At 42.0% G+C, this 14,660-nt stretch overlaps 1 long non-coding RNA gene across 1 annotated transcript in view; it reads right to left on the bottom strand.

Annotated features, from left to right (window-relative positions):
* Nucleotides 1–14,660, bottom strand: part of LOC105193153 — a 340,949-nt gene that overhangs the window by 225,967 nt on the left and 100,322 nt on the right. The window lies entirely within an intron of this gene.

Genomic DNA, 14,660 nt, shown 5'->3' with positions numbered 1-14,660 from the left:
AGAAAGTAATCTTCGATCGAGTGCGCGTACGTTTAACATATATATGAATATAATGTAATAAGACTCTTTTATGTAATGAGACTCGTTCATTTCAGATTAAAGTTATTCATAATCAGATTTAAGCATGAATCTTGAGATAGCTATTTCATAAGATTCCAGATAGAATCTTAATCATTTACTATCGGAGTTAAAACGATATCTTAAATATATATTACAATAGATATACATATTTTAATAAAACTTGTGTTTATTATGTATCAACGTTTGGTATTGAATATTTTTTTGAAGATATGCAAAACATAATTTAATAAGCGAGAATGAGTTAATTTAAGAAATGCTGCCCCAGGAATAAATAATTTTAAGATAAACTATGGTAGTAAATAATTTGAGATGACAAGACGCGCAGTAATTAATATTTTACCCTTGCCATATTATCGTTTTATTTTAGTTCCTTTAATTTAATTATCTGCCGGATTTCAATTAAGAGGGAATTACTGGTTAGCGTGAGCAGTCACTTATTAAAGTAGTTTTCCGTGTTTTGCTATCGTTAAAATAATGAATTATTTTGCAGCAGATTCTGCGAAAGCATCTTAAAAAATGTATGGAAATTTGCCAGGATTTGCTCGCGAGATACTGACGTATAACGAAACGCACGAATAGATTCCGGGTGTTGCAAACATTATTGCAGTTTCAACGGTTTCTAATTGATGGAGAAACGCGTGTCTTGAAAGCGCTATTGTTCGAGTAATTGCAACGCATGACGTACCGTTTGATATATGAGAGAGTGTGGATATGCCTGACAGAGTGAGGGCGACGAAATGATTCTATCGCTCGTCGGCTATCGACCATTCATGCGGTATATGCTACGATTCATAAACGCGCTGATATATTCTTAATTACTTTGTGGGCATGTTGTGAAAGCAGTCTCCGTAACCCGAGACTGAGCTCCGAGCAAAGTTTACGTGTCATAACTTACATTATACTCGCACGATCGTATATAATTAATTTGTGCATGAATAGCATGTATTATTTTCATTTCTACAAATATTATTTTCGCAAGAAATAAAAAGACAATAATCTGTCTAATTTCGCACACTTTTAACACACACCTGAACTATAACGTTTTGGACTAACGGAAATATTTGTAGATGTACAAACGGCTAAGATGGTCATTCCCGATGAAAACAGATACGTGGATTGGTAACGTGGGATGGTCCCAAAATCTAACAGAACGCGGAAACCACGTACCTATTGTCATCGAAGATTGATGTCGCGAGTATCGCGTTACACGTGTCTTATTGAACATATTATGATCCTATGCGTCAAGATTTAAATTTCTTTTGCTATTTGCAGCGTGCAAGTCAATATTTTACGATAACTTAGTAACTTGCAATTTGATACTAGCTTTTAAATATTTTTGTGCGTTTGAAAACTTGATAAACCGTAACTTGATACTGGGCGTAACGTGATATTTCGGAGGCAGATGAATAAGAACGAGTATTCTTATCGTATAAATCCGAGAATCTCCCTCTCTGTAAATCCAAAGGCAAACAGTAACATGAGAATGATAGCGCAGTGTTTTAAAACAATGTTCCGGACGTATCTTAAAAGCACGGTAAAATCATACTTTTCAATACTCGTCGATAGCAACTGTTCTATAAAAAAACAACAAAAAAATTATTATTATGACACAATAAAATAACATTTTTAACATTTCTCCTAGAAAATGAATAATACGCTCTTCCACGTACAAAACTACATAAATAAGTCACACTGTTATTAGCTGAGCTTTCACGTAACACGTCAAAAGCAAGCGTCGAGCTCGCGAAAGCGCGAAATATTCTCCCTTTGAATTTTAAAACACTGGATCACTTCCAAGCGCCTTGCGCCGCCAATATTTCACCGCGCCTCTTAAAGGCTAAACCCTTTGTGCACGGGAGTTCTAAGAAAGCATATTTTACAGCAGCGTATTACGCCCATCACGTGGGCATGAAGTAATAACCGCCCCTTTCTCTCTCCCCAGAACTGACTGCTAATCCTTAATTTTCCGGGACACTGCCCCCTGCAACGGCTTACCGGTGGCTTTTTCGCATCCTTTGAGAGTAACAATTAGCGATGTTAATCCTCGAAGCCTAAAAGAGGCGCCTACAGGCATACGTCCTATTATACTTTAACAGTCGGAGAATACCCGTAAACATTCTTTCGTTACCTTCCAGCACACCAGGATCCGGTGTACTCGGCGAATATAACAAGTGGCGTGAGCGAGGCCGTCCTCTGCAATTAACCGACGTAATTACCAGAAAACGGCCGTGGGCCCTGAAGAGAGACGTGCCCCTTCTAAAGACACGGCCTGCATATTTTATTCTTAGAATCCTTAAGTCGCCGAGATGAATGAAAGAAATAATCCCGCGATAACGTTCTACCCGTCCCTCCCGCGCCCATCCCCGCCGCCTCGTGGAGAAGAGATTGCTGTTTACACGAAAGTAACCCGCGGTGGCCCACCGGGAAGGCCCTTTGTGTGTGATTCTTCAGGAAAAGTTCTCGGTAAATACGGCCCGGCGCAGCAAGTTTCCGACCGTATCAGAGCGGAGCGCTTCTTTACATTTGGGAGATAAAGCGCGGTCCGTAGGCTTTCGGATAACGCGCAGCCCCGGGAGTTCCTCGAATTTTATAGGTTTCTCGTAATATACCTGATCAAAGCGAGTGCGATTTTTGTTAGGATAGCAAATACGGCTATTTCTACGGGATAATATTTACTGCGGTTTATTGCGGTCGCGCCCGCAATATAATCTTGCTATTGAGACGATAAATTATTGTAATATACATATAAATATTTTTCGCGTTAATTACATTTTTTAACTTCTATCAGTTTTTTGCCCTTTGATATCCTATATTAAAAGTGTCACAAACATTTTCCGAGAACGTGAGTTTTTCATTTTTGCGTATAAAATATTTTATAACGTACACTAAGAAAAAAAGTTGAAATATTTAGAAGCAAAAGTTACTTGCGGCATTTTTTTCAATATTTATTGGTTATAAACAAATTTGATTGTGACGACAAAATAAACATTTCTGTGAAATATATTTCATTTTTCTTATTAATTCATTTCACTTGCTAGAAATAAAATGTTATTTCCTCGTATTCAAACAAAGATTTATTTCAATGAAATAAATTTACATCCCACAAATAAATTTTGTAATATCTTTTCTTTCAGTGTACAAGTTCGATATTTTTAAAATCACTTATCGTTAAGTATATCTCCTATTTTTGACTTTTCTCTTCTAGTATTCGAAATGGCACGTGTATCTCGGGTTCAATCGTCACGCCTGTCGAAGAGCACGAATGGGTCGCTGATCGTTACGAAAATCCAAGAGCGAGACTCCTCGTGAAGCGTACATAGTAAAGGCAGCGTGGAAATTCAGTAACGATCGGCTGAGAGTGCGAACCGGGGATAAGGATCGTCGTCTGGACGCGCATAAAATCGTGACACATCCAATCTCGCGATTCGTCGCGCCGTATGCAAAGGGCTGTTCTCACATTTTACGATTTAACGTCGGGAGTCGATATAAACCGCGAGAAGCCGCGCGCGCGGCCAAAGATAAAGACCGCCCGCCGCGACCGCGACTCTCGCCGATCGTTTCGTCGCAATTACGTCTCGGTTATCGACTCCTTATCGACGACGCTAAGTCAACTTGACGTTAATCCGTTTGTCAATACGCCGCCCGAGTAATCTAGCGAGGCCAAACGGCTCGGGCGTGAATAATCATTCGCTGACAATCGACAGCATGCCGAAGTCTGTTGTGTTGTCTGTGTATGTGTGTGTGTGTGTGAGTGTGTGTGCGTGCGTACAAACTACAAAACATTGTTGGCTCTATTGCTGATTTTTATGCAATCGATTATTCAATCGTTTTGCGATCTTTCGTATATTGTTAGGAATAAAAAAAAATCTTACTATCTTGTATTTTAAATTTTATAATTATGGTAATTATATTTAAATGGCTATTAATTATCTTTTCTCTCCTGCTCATATTTCATGTTTTGTAAAATAAATTTAACGATGTAATTATTGAACTTTATTCGTAGAAGTATATAACGGACTTTGAATCATACGTAATAGTGAGAATAGCGTGAGCATTCATTCGCGAAAATACGGTTAATTACAATTACGCGGATACTAATCACTAAAATACGATAATTGCGCGGCATACTGCATAGCATCCACGCTGTTAATCGCACGCGATGCGCTCTTCATTACATTGCGACTGCGAGAAAAGTACGAGCTACTCGACATTTGCGAATACCCGCGTGTAAATTGGCGCAACGAACGAACCTCAAACAACAGAGGGAATTCAAAAATCGCGCGGTACTTCATCCTGATACCATGTAATACGATTAATAAAATCAAATTAATGGTCAATTAAGACGCGATGGACCGTCCAAAAATATACATGATTGGAATTCATTATTGCACACGTATAATAAATGTCGAATAGAGTTTTTGAAAGCATGAAAATTTTACCTTAAAAGAAATTTTAAAAAATTATAACAATAAATTAATTTCCATTCTCTGTTAACACAAACAACATTTATTCTTCAGATTTTTAATGTTTTTAAGTAGAGTAATTAATCAATTATTTAAATTTAAAAATCTATTAAACAATTTCTTACAAAAAATTAGTCGAACAACGTATGTACTACAGCAAGAAATAAGAAAGCAAAAAATAAAATCAACTGAGTAAATCGATCAAGTGCATATTTTCATATCAAAATTCTTTTATTTTAGTTAAACTGCAGACTGTGCTGTCAAATAAAGTATCGTACATGACTGCAAAACACTCGTATATTCTGCAGCGTGAACATATGTTACTTTGGCAAATCTATAAAAGCAACATGCTTCCTGCATTAGAGAATTCTAGAATCAACGTACAGAGTTATCGCGCGAAAGTAGATAATTCGCTACGCTTGTCGGTAGCGATGTTACGTGGGCGTATAACTACGTTGAACGTGCACGAAGAGCATTCCCGCGTACCCCTTCACCCTTTCGTGTGGCTTTTACTCTCACATTCGTTCTCTCCCTCTTTCACCCTTCGTGCCAGTCTGTCCTTTTTTTTCAACCCTAAATTTCATTCCCAGAATCCGTTTCCGCCGCGTGCCTGCTTGTAAAATCAGTACATCCGGGTGTCAAAGCGATGTCATTCGAACGGGTGCCCGGGCACGCATCAGTTTTAAATTCGATCAATGGGTGACGCCAAGCGTAAAACACTTTTAGGGTTGAAACTTTAAAGGCCGCTTCTCGCGAGAAAGAACGACAAAGAGAGCGAGAGAAAGCAAGCAAGCAAATCGCAGTTACAACCGTGAAACTGCGTAGGGAGGCGGAGATGCACATTGTGGGAACGTATTCGAAAAAAAAAAAAAAAAAAAAAAAAAAACGTATTCCCTCTTTATTCACAGATTCCGAAAATGTGTAATCGATATAACAGAGCGTTCGCACGGAGTGTGTATCAATGTAAGAAAAAGAATATATCTCAATTTCTAATTTCTATTCAAGCATTTCAGAGGGCGAACAGAGACATTACCGATGCATCGACGGTTTTACGAAATCTAACAGACCTACGGATGTTGAATTTGAATCGACCAACTCCGTTAATTACTTCACGACCTCAAGGGGAATCCCCTACGCTCCCTCGTATAGACATACAAACGATCGCTCGATCGGCATATCGATCAAGCGATTCTCGGGACGCGTCCCAAAATTTGCGAATCGAGAACGCAGCGCTGCATCCCGAAATTCGCGAGTTCTCCGATCGCGCGTGTCCCTCGGACGCGCGCTTGACAGGGTGATTTCCTAATACAAACAAAAACCGTGGCCTGCAGCGAGTGCATTACGGGTTGCAACGGCGAGAGAGAGACGTTGCCTGGCAACTGATCCACGTTCGCGTAATTCATTTTAGGGGGCTACATTCGTGTTGGTACGTCGTACGGCCTGACCCTCCGCTGCACTGTCCGAGGGTGCACCTTCGCCGACCCCGGTCCCTCGCCTCGCCTCGTCTTCCTCGACGATGCACTGCACGGACGATAGATGCAACCGAGTGACCGACCGGCGACAAACCGGACTCGCGATGATCTGATTTTAAACCAATCAACGGCGGTTTCGCGCTCAATTTACAATCAGCCCTAATACGAATCACTCGTTACGCGCCGACCAACTGTGCACTTTAACGAAAATATTTTAATCGATATAACAGAGCGACGCGACGCGACGCGACGGGATTACTTGAGTCGCTCGACGATGTGACTAAAACGAGCCGCAATCGATGAAATCGAATTCCGCTCTTCGTGCAAGCATGATCCCTCGTCTTTACACAAAGTCTAGCAACTCTCGAATTTTAATGGAGCATGTAATGTATGGCTAAACATATCGCTTTTAACGATATCGCTTCAGCACCCGATTCTAAATTTCTAAACATTGTAAGATATAAAATATTCGCTTTTCCAACATTTCAAACGACTAATGACGCGAATTAAAAATTATAATAACAAGTACGAGCCATATCGCGCATTAAATTGCGCGAGATAACGTATTAAATTGTATCATTCGCGGGAAAGAGACCACCTGAATGTACATCCGACAAGTACTTGAATAGAAAATTATGCTAATGCTCGGTGCGTTTACTTCGTAAAATAGGCACGGTTGATTATTTATTTTTATCGGCGCGACCCGCGCGACGATCGGTATTAATTCGCAGCAGTAGCTCGTGAATTACGTCACCTGCGCGCAATAAAGTAAATCTCGCGTTTCATGGCTTTGTCCCGCGTGGCCCTCGCTATGCGCGCGGGTCTTCTCAATTACACGTCGCATTAGCCGACAATAAAAGCGACGATCGATGATACGGTAAAGATACGACTGTATATATGAATTTCTAATGAGAGGATCGCGCTTTGTTATCGGCAAATTGCTCTCTCCATAGTTACCTTGTGTAATATACACAAATATAAGCGAATATATATTCGCACACGTCGTGCACTTCGAGCAATGTATTTTGTTGTGCAATAATGTTGACCCTCGTGACGAGATTTGCATAAATCGATCGTTGAAGAGTTAAATAGTGCAGCCTCGTATTTTTACATATCGAGAGCTTGATAAAATATGAGCTCCTGTTAATGCGAGCTACGCGAAATGTGTTATTAAACAAAGTCATTTGCATAAACGTTCAGTATTATCACATTTAAATTTTTACCGTGTCCCTGCTATTGAATATTGCATGAATTATTAAATGCAGCAGCGTACCCTAGATTAATATTTTTTAAAAATGGAAAAAATTGATCTAAACTTTGTTTTCTCGGAAAGATTGATTTTTACGAATTATTAGAAAAACTGACTGGTTCCTGCATAGAAATTTTCAATAGAGATACATCCATTCTATCACCTAGATGAATCATTTTCGTGCTGCATTAAATGATTGTACGATGCTTACTTTTGCGTTAGTAACCATACGATCGCGCGCGAGGCCTCCGATTATGAGATAAAGAATGTCGGCGTTAATTCGGCGTGACGAGCGGGGCAGATAACCGCGGCGAATCTCTCGGCGGGCGAGCTCGCTACGCACATTCGCGCGCGCGTGCACTTACCTATGCGCACCGCCGCTGTCGCGTGCACGCGTTCGCGCGTTCGCGCGAGGTCGCGAGTTGCGTGCTGTTCGCGCTTTAATTCAGCAAAGTGCCTCATTTCGTTCCGGCGCGCGAAGAAGGGGCGCGCTCAGGAGCGGACCGTTATTTTACAAGACCTAAAGCCGATAACGAGGAAACAGCTGATTCCTACTTGGCGTGTCAGTCAAGTGAGCCATGCCACGAAGTAACAAAAATGAGAAAATAATAGAATTTGGAGTGGAAAACTGTTCGTGACGAAAATAAAATTCAAAATCGATTATCGATGTTAATGTACATATTTTGACAAAGAGAGAATTTTAAGTTTATAGATAAAAACTTGATTATAACGGAATTTTTTAATAGTTTATCTCTTAAATATAAACTCTTTTTTTGCACCCCTATTTCATTTATTCTAATGGAGTTTCATGATCAAAAACACTCTTGAAACTTTTTTAATTGAGAGCAATCGGTACATCGATTGAAACTGTTTTCAGTTTAACAATCGTATTTTTTTGTATTGTTAATTTCCAAGTATATACAAAAGAGCAAAATTAATTAAGAACCCTTTAAATTAATTGAGCTTCTATCACGAGTATGAGTGCTAACCATAGTTACGCCAGGTGAGAGCTCAAGCATCAGCACGTGGACGATCGTAGGACTAATGAGCGTACGAGACGATTCCGACGGAAATGACGAGCGGGCGCAGGGAGAATATTAAGGAGGTCCCGACCGTCTTCTGGCGACCGAGGATCATTATCGCGGCACGATAATTGCGCATTTCACGCATTCGTGACCTCCGCTCTGCGGTCAGCGAGTGTCTTGCGACACCCCGAGGACAGACTTCTGCTGAATTGCGAACCGCACAGTGATCGCATTAGATAACTCGTAATGATAGCCACGGTCGCCGAGAATATATACACTTTGTTAAAGTAATCGTGCGTCTTTTTTACATGCGCCAGATGTTCCATTGAGCCAATTTCAAATTCGTCATCTGACAACGTGCAATATAAATATAATCAACATTTTCAGAAATTGTCTCTAATTACTTCTAATTACCTTATTATATCTGACAAAGGTATGCTCTAATGTGTGTCCAATACGAAATGATTATTTAAACATCAAAATATATAAAATTTGTGTAAATATTAAATAATTCTTACAGAAATTTATCAATTGATACGTTGAACCTATATGCCAAATTCTCTCTGTCAATCTACCGATTGTTGCATTATTCCGCGGGGGCTGCGAGAGATCTGCCTTGCTCTGGCATTTTCAACGATGATTCGAATGCCGGAGTAACGTAACAATCGGTATATAGGAGGAGCCCTCAGCAATGTCGGATTCATTTCCTAGGAACTTGAATTGCTTCCCCGATAGTGCATCGAGCGCGATTCCCAAAGCGGCGTCGAGTCTCGCGATGCGAGGCAACCTTACATAGATCGATACCTCATCAACTATGAATCCAGGGCTCAATCGCCTGTCGCCGGATGCATTTCGGCGGTAATAGTTTCTCACAGTCGCAAGCTTTTGCGGCGGCTAACGCAATTTCGCATCCTATCTCTGATATCGATCGAAGATTAGCATCTGGCTGTCCGCAAAGGGAGATTAGCCAGATCGATCACACGTGCTGAACCAATTCCTCTGGCCGGTTGCTCATCAATACCAGTAATGGTGCCGTCCCCCACGATCTTGCCCCTCTTCCTTCCTCCTCCTATATGCCTGTATTGTATATATGTATACACCCCTGTACTCCTCTAATAGGCATATAATCGTTATGCATATACAGTGACGGACACGTATGGCAGTTCCGTACGTGCGGCTCTACGTATATATGTACATCTACACACACATACATATATATATATATATATGTATACGTAAATATATCACGTGTATATTTACGTACACATTTACATGTGTAATACACATGAAATACACATGAGGATGTTTGAACGTACGTGTGCTGGTGTGTATATACGTTACGTGTGTTCTACAGTTACATACTATATATATATATATATACAGGCACATAATATATATATACATATATAGTCTATATATTGTATGTGTACATGCATTGTATGCCGTCTCTATAATACACGGAATACTATATATCGTGTGCGTATGTGCATGTACGTTACGTATGCATTCGTATGCGTGCATGTACATCTAGGTGCATAGCGCGACATACGGTACGATTGCAAATGCAAACATGTTTGCGCCAGCCGAAGCACGATGTCATCTCGTGAACCAGCGCGAATGTCTGTGGAACTCACTTTAAGCTTTGAAACGGACTCTCTACCACGGGGTAATGCGGTCTATCGATTTTCCGAGCTTCTCTAAACTGACTCACTTTGTTCAGCATCCAATAGCAGCGAGCGAAGCATCGGACCTATCTGCGCCTATCTACGTCGCGTCTTGCGAAGCGTTTCATCGAATATAAACTTAATTAAACTTTACGGATATAGAAATGTGTGGAGAGGCAATAAATCTAACAAATATTATCACAAATATACACACCTCTCGTGTGTAGATATTGTAAAATTCGATTCCCCAATTATTTATCCTCAATTTAAAAAATTCCAAATATAATAGCATCGAATTACGGTAATCACATATTAATTCGAACAATTAATTATATTAATATTATATATAAATTAGATATGATGTTGATATCCAAAACAGGAATTTTTTTTACTTTTCCGCGATTAGGTTCGGATCTTACATTGAATTGATTAATTTTTGGAAAAAGCCGCGCGAAAGGGAGATACGATTTCGCTAAAAAAAAAAAAAAAAAAATTATATACAAGTCTCGACCTGCGAGTGCGAACGACCGACCGTTACATCTGTCGCACGCATAATGCGCGATATCGCGACTGTTACATCTGTTGCGCTCGCATAATGCATGAGTGGCGCGTGTGCAAGCGCGATATTGCGGTGGAAATAGGCGCTGCGCGGAAAATGGAAAAGCCGCGGCGGCGCGGCATGGGTTTCGTAACGCCGCGCACCGGTGCCAATGTTGCATCGTTACCCCGCGCCAATGCCACGTGCACAAAAGTCGCGGAGGACAGAAGCCCATGGGGTATTCCGCAACTGTTGCACTATACTCACGCCGCTATCTCGTCCGTCTGTTGGCATGCTAGTTTGCTTTATTATATTGCAAAGAGCGCCGCGTTCCGCTGCGTCCGTGTGCAAAAATGCAGCGCGCGCGAGGCGACGACGTCGACCGACCGACCGACGCTGCGAAATCGACGCGCCAGACTGTCTACCGTGGCGGAATTGCGCCAGCTCGATAAGACGGCGGCGTCGGAGGCGTCAAGACCCGTGAAAATAAATCCGGACACTATCGTGCCTTGCGTCTCTCTTGCGTCTGTGAAACGTACGGATGCACGCGTATATCTATGTTGTTTACGGAATTTTACGAGACGCACCGCGCGCAATTGAGTCGAATATACATGTGATAACAATAAGATGCTTTTTAAAGTCTCTAGATAGAAAGATCTACTTGTGTGTCAAGAATGATTAATTTATACGGCACGTACGGTGTTAAAGTTAATTAACTCTTTTATTTAATTAATTAAATATAAATTTAACATATTCCAACTTTGTTAAATTATTTGATTATTTTTCAGAGATAAAATAAATTAATTAAAACTATTGAATTGAGAAATTTAATATACGAGTTATCAGTTATCGAATGTCAAAAGCAGACCGAGAGCTCGAAATGGAATAAGAGCTTTCATGTCCATAAAAGCACAGATGCTTTCGAGGGTCTATTCGCGTGACATGAGTAACGTCTCATGGTACAATCATGCGTTTTCACTTTGCGAAATTCTCGAGTGGGGCGATATGGGCGCGCGGAGAGTATGGCGAAAGGAAATATCCGATTTGATTGGGTTTCTTCGCGTTCGGGAGCGAAAAGAAGTAGGATAGGATGTGCGTCGGCAGCCAAGGGGCTCAATGCCGCCATGCAAATCATTCTCGTGGACCGTCCCATATAAATATTCGACAATTTGCATTTCCCTGCCGCGGCGGAGCGCCGTACGGGCCATTTCCAAGATGGATGCCGCCACTTTGCGAGATATACGCCGAAAGTTTTACTGCCCACTAAATTTCAACTAGCCTCCAGTAGCGACCGGGGTGTACACGCGCATTCTTATGCGCGACGCAAAAATAAGAGGAATACGACACTTGTTGCTCCGGTTACAAAAAAGACTCTCTCTCTCTCTCTCTCTCTCTCTCTCTCTCTCTCTCTCATCATCGCGACCCGGCGCCGTCGCACACCCTAATGTATTAATTCACTCTCACGCGTCCTTCTTTTCCGCCGTAAAGGAAAAACTTGCAACGCTATAGATGGTTCATCGCCCTTCCGCGCGATCTCTTGGCAGCATGTTGTGCGATTCGAGAAAATTAATAATTCACGACTTCGAGAGAAAGTTTTTGAATTTTCTTGATTAAAATTTTTTATAGACACATGCACACTGAGAAAAGAAGTCATTGACCCTCGATTCGATTAAATTTCTTCTCAGTTCAAGCATCTATGCATTCAAGTCCAATATATAAATGCTTAAATTGAAATTCAAGTATTTTATGCATTTAAATTAAACACACAAATACTTCAAATACTTGGACTGAAGAAATTTAATCAAGTTGCAAATTTTAATCAGTTCAACAATCCTGTCTTTCTCAGGAAGTCCTCCATTCAACTCTCGAAAATCAATTCAGATTGTTTTGCATGCATACTATTAACGATGCATTAGATGAATTCTGAATGTTCACGATATATTTGGCGTTACAAGACGATCTTAAATATCTATTTCATTCAAGAACGTTTCAAAACGCTTTTGTCCAGTATCGAACTGTCCTTCTTTTTCTCGTTGGATCATCACCGACTACTCCGTCCCATTCAACCTCCCTCACATCCCCATGGAACGCGCAACAATTTAAAAAATATTTTTATTCGCCGACGTGTCTAGTGATGATTTTATCGCGTTTTTCCTCCCCCAACTTTCTCGACATATATCCACATATCCCCGGGACGAATGGCCGCGATTTTATTGGCTTTCAGCGTTATATAGGAAGGCATAACGACTCGATTAAGCGAGACAGTCGGTGATTGCCGGTATAATTTGCCGAACAAATCGCATCCCGGAGGTAATCCTATCCGCGTCTGATCGCTCGTATTGATCATTCTGATTTACCGATCTCGCCGCGTTTCCGCCGCTGTCCGTCACATTATGGCGACACACCTGCGCGCCTACGTGCCTCTTTGTGTTCCGAGACGAAATTGATAGCCGGCCGAAATTATAGTTATATTCTGGACTTCATTAAAATAGAGAGGCAGCCGCGGGGATGGGCGGTCCGGTAAATGCTGTTTTTCCGTTCGTTAGGAATTCGACGCGATTATCGGGCCGGCAATACTCGCACAATCAACGATGATATCGTTTATTTCCGCTTTTCATCTGAAAGGGGACTCGCATTAATTCCCCCCCCTCTCTCTCTCTCTCTCTCTTTAATTAAATGAGTCGGCCCGCTATGAGTACGGCGACCAGCGCGCAACGAAATAACGGGACCGATTCTCCTATTGGTCCGCCTGCCCGCGAATGCGTTTCGATTGTATTTTCAAATCGTCCTAATTGCCGGAAGTATCGATAACAATGCGCCGGGATTTATTCGCGAATCGTGCTCCGCACCGGAGCGGTATTCGCGGATCGAGTAGTAGACGGATTTTTTTTTATTTTCGCGGCTTATCGCGCGGTCGATCGACGAAACCATACCGTTCTACAGACGGCGAAGTAAATGGAAAACTAGGGAAAAAATATGGACGGGGCGGTGCTCGAAGGGAGTAAGCGCGCGCGTCGTTCTCCCCCGGGCGGGGTGCAAGCCTCGATTACTTCGCGACGGTGCAATCAACGCCGAGTGATCTTTATTTTCGGAATCACTCGGCGAAAGCGCGCCGACCGACCGGGATAAATTCGACCGGTCAGGTACTACAATTTCCTCGCAAACGAGACAATGCCGGCCGCGATGCTTCGTTACAACGGGGTGTGATTGTCGTGCCATCAAAGTGGACAGTTTACAGATGGATTGGAAGGCTCCCGCTGGAAGCTCCCTCGCGCTACTCGTGAACGGCATGTGCATACGCACAGGGACGCACTCTTCTCTTTCTATCTCTCTATCTCTCGCTCTCCAACTCGTCGCCATTGACGCCATGTATCTGCATAGCGTCAACGATGGACTCTTAAAGACGATGTACCGCGAAAATTGCAATAGCGTAAAATGTTGTGAAATAAAGTATCTATCTCCGTTAACGCTATGTAAATTGAATGCATCAATCAGAAATGTTATCTACACGTCGTCGTCACATGTTCACACTTTGAAACGGACATCAATCTTACCCTTTCGGTTAGTCTAACGTCAATAATCTAATTTTGAAATCAGCCGTTATACTCTTTCATCTTTTTTTTACGTAAAAATTGAAAGTAATTGCATTATAATTATGTAACTGCGTTATTCATAACCTTTGAACAAATTTGCGACAAACAGCGGGGAAAAATCACGTCGGACTCGGGCGTCAGCGGAAGCGACATATTTCAATCTCATTTCCTGCGCAACGCACGGGAAACCTAAAGTAATCTCGCGCGTTTAATATCTCTCGTAACATTTTTACAACTCACCCCTATGGCATCGCGCGCGGCGTGTAAATCCGGCGTGTTAAAGTGCGAGCCTGTATATAACGCGAGTTACGCACGAATCGGGAGCGCAGCGGCGCGGTGCGCGGCGGCCGGCCGCTGTAACCGCGAACTCTCCTCGCACGCTGTGTCCCCTTCCCTTGCATCTCCCTCGCACGTACGCGCTATTACTCAGGTGTAATTGCGTTCTGGATCCTCCCTCTCTCTCTCTCTCTCTCTCTCTCTCTCTCTCTCTCTCTCTCTGTCTCTCTCTTCCTCTCTCCCGCGTGCGCGTCAAAAACGGAAAAGGGATGCAACGCGCGCGAGGCGCGAGGCGCGCT

This window comes from Solenopsis invicta, chromosome 3 (assembly GCF_016802725.1).
Source record: "Solenopsis invicta isolate M01_SB chromosome 3, UNIL_Sinv_3.0, whole genome shotgun sequence".
Lineage (NCBI taxonomy): Eukaryota > Metazoa > Arthropoda > Insecta > Hymenoptera > Formicidae > Solenopsis > Solenopsis invicta.
The sequence above is the reverse complement of the archived record's forward strand: the minus strand, read 5'-3'. Positions and strand labels throughout refer to the sequence as shown.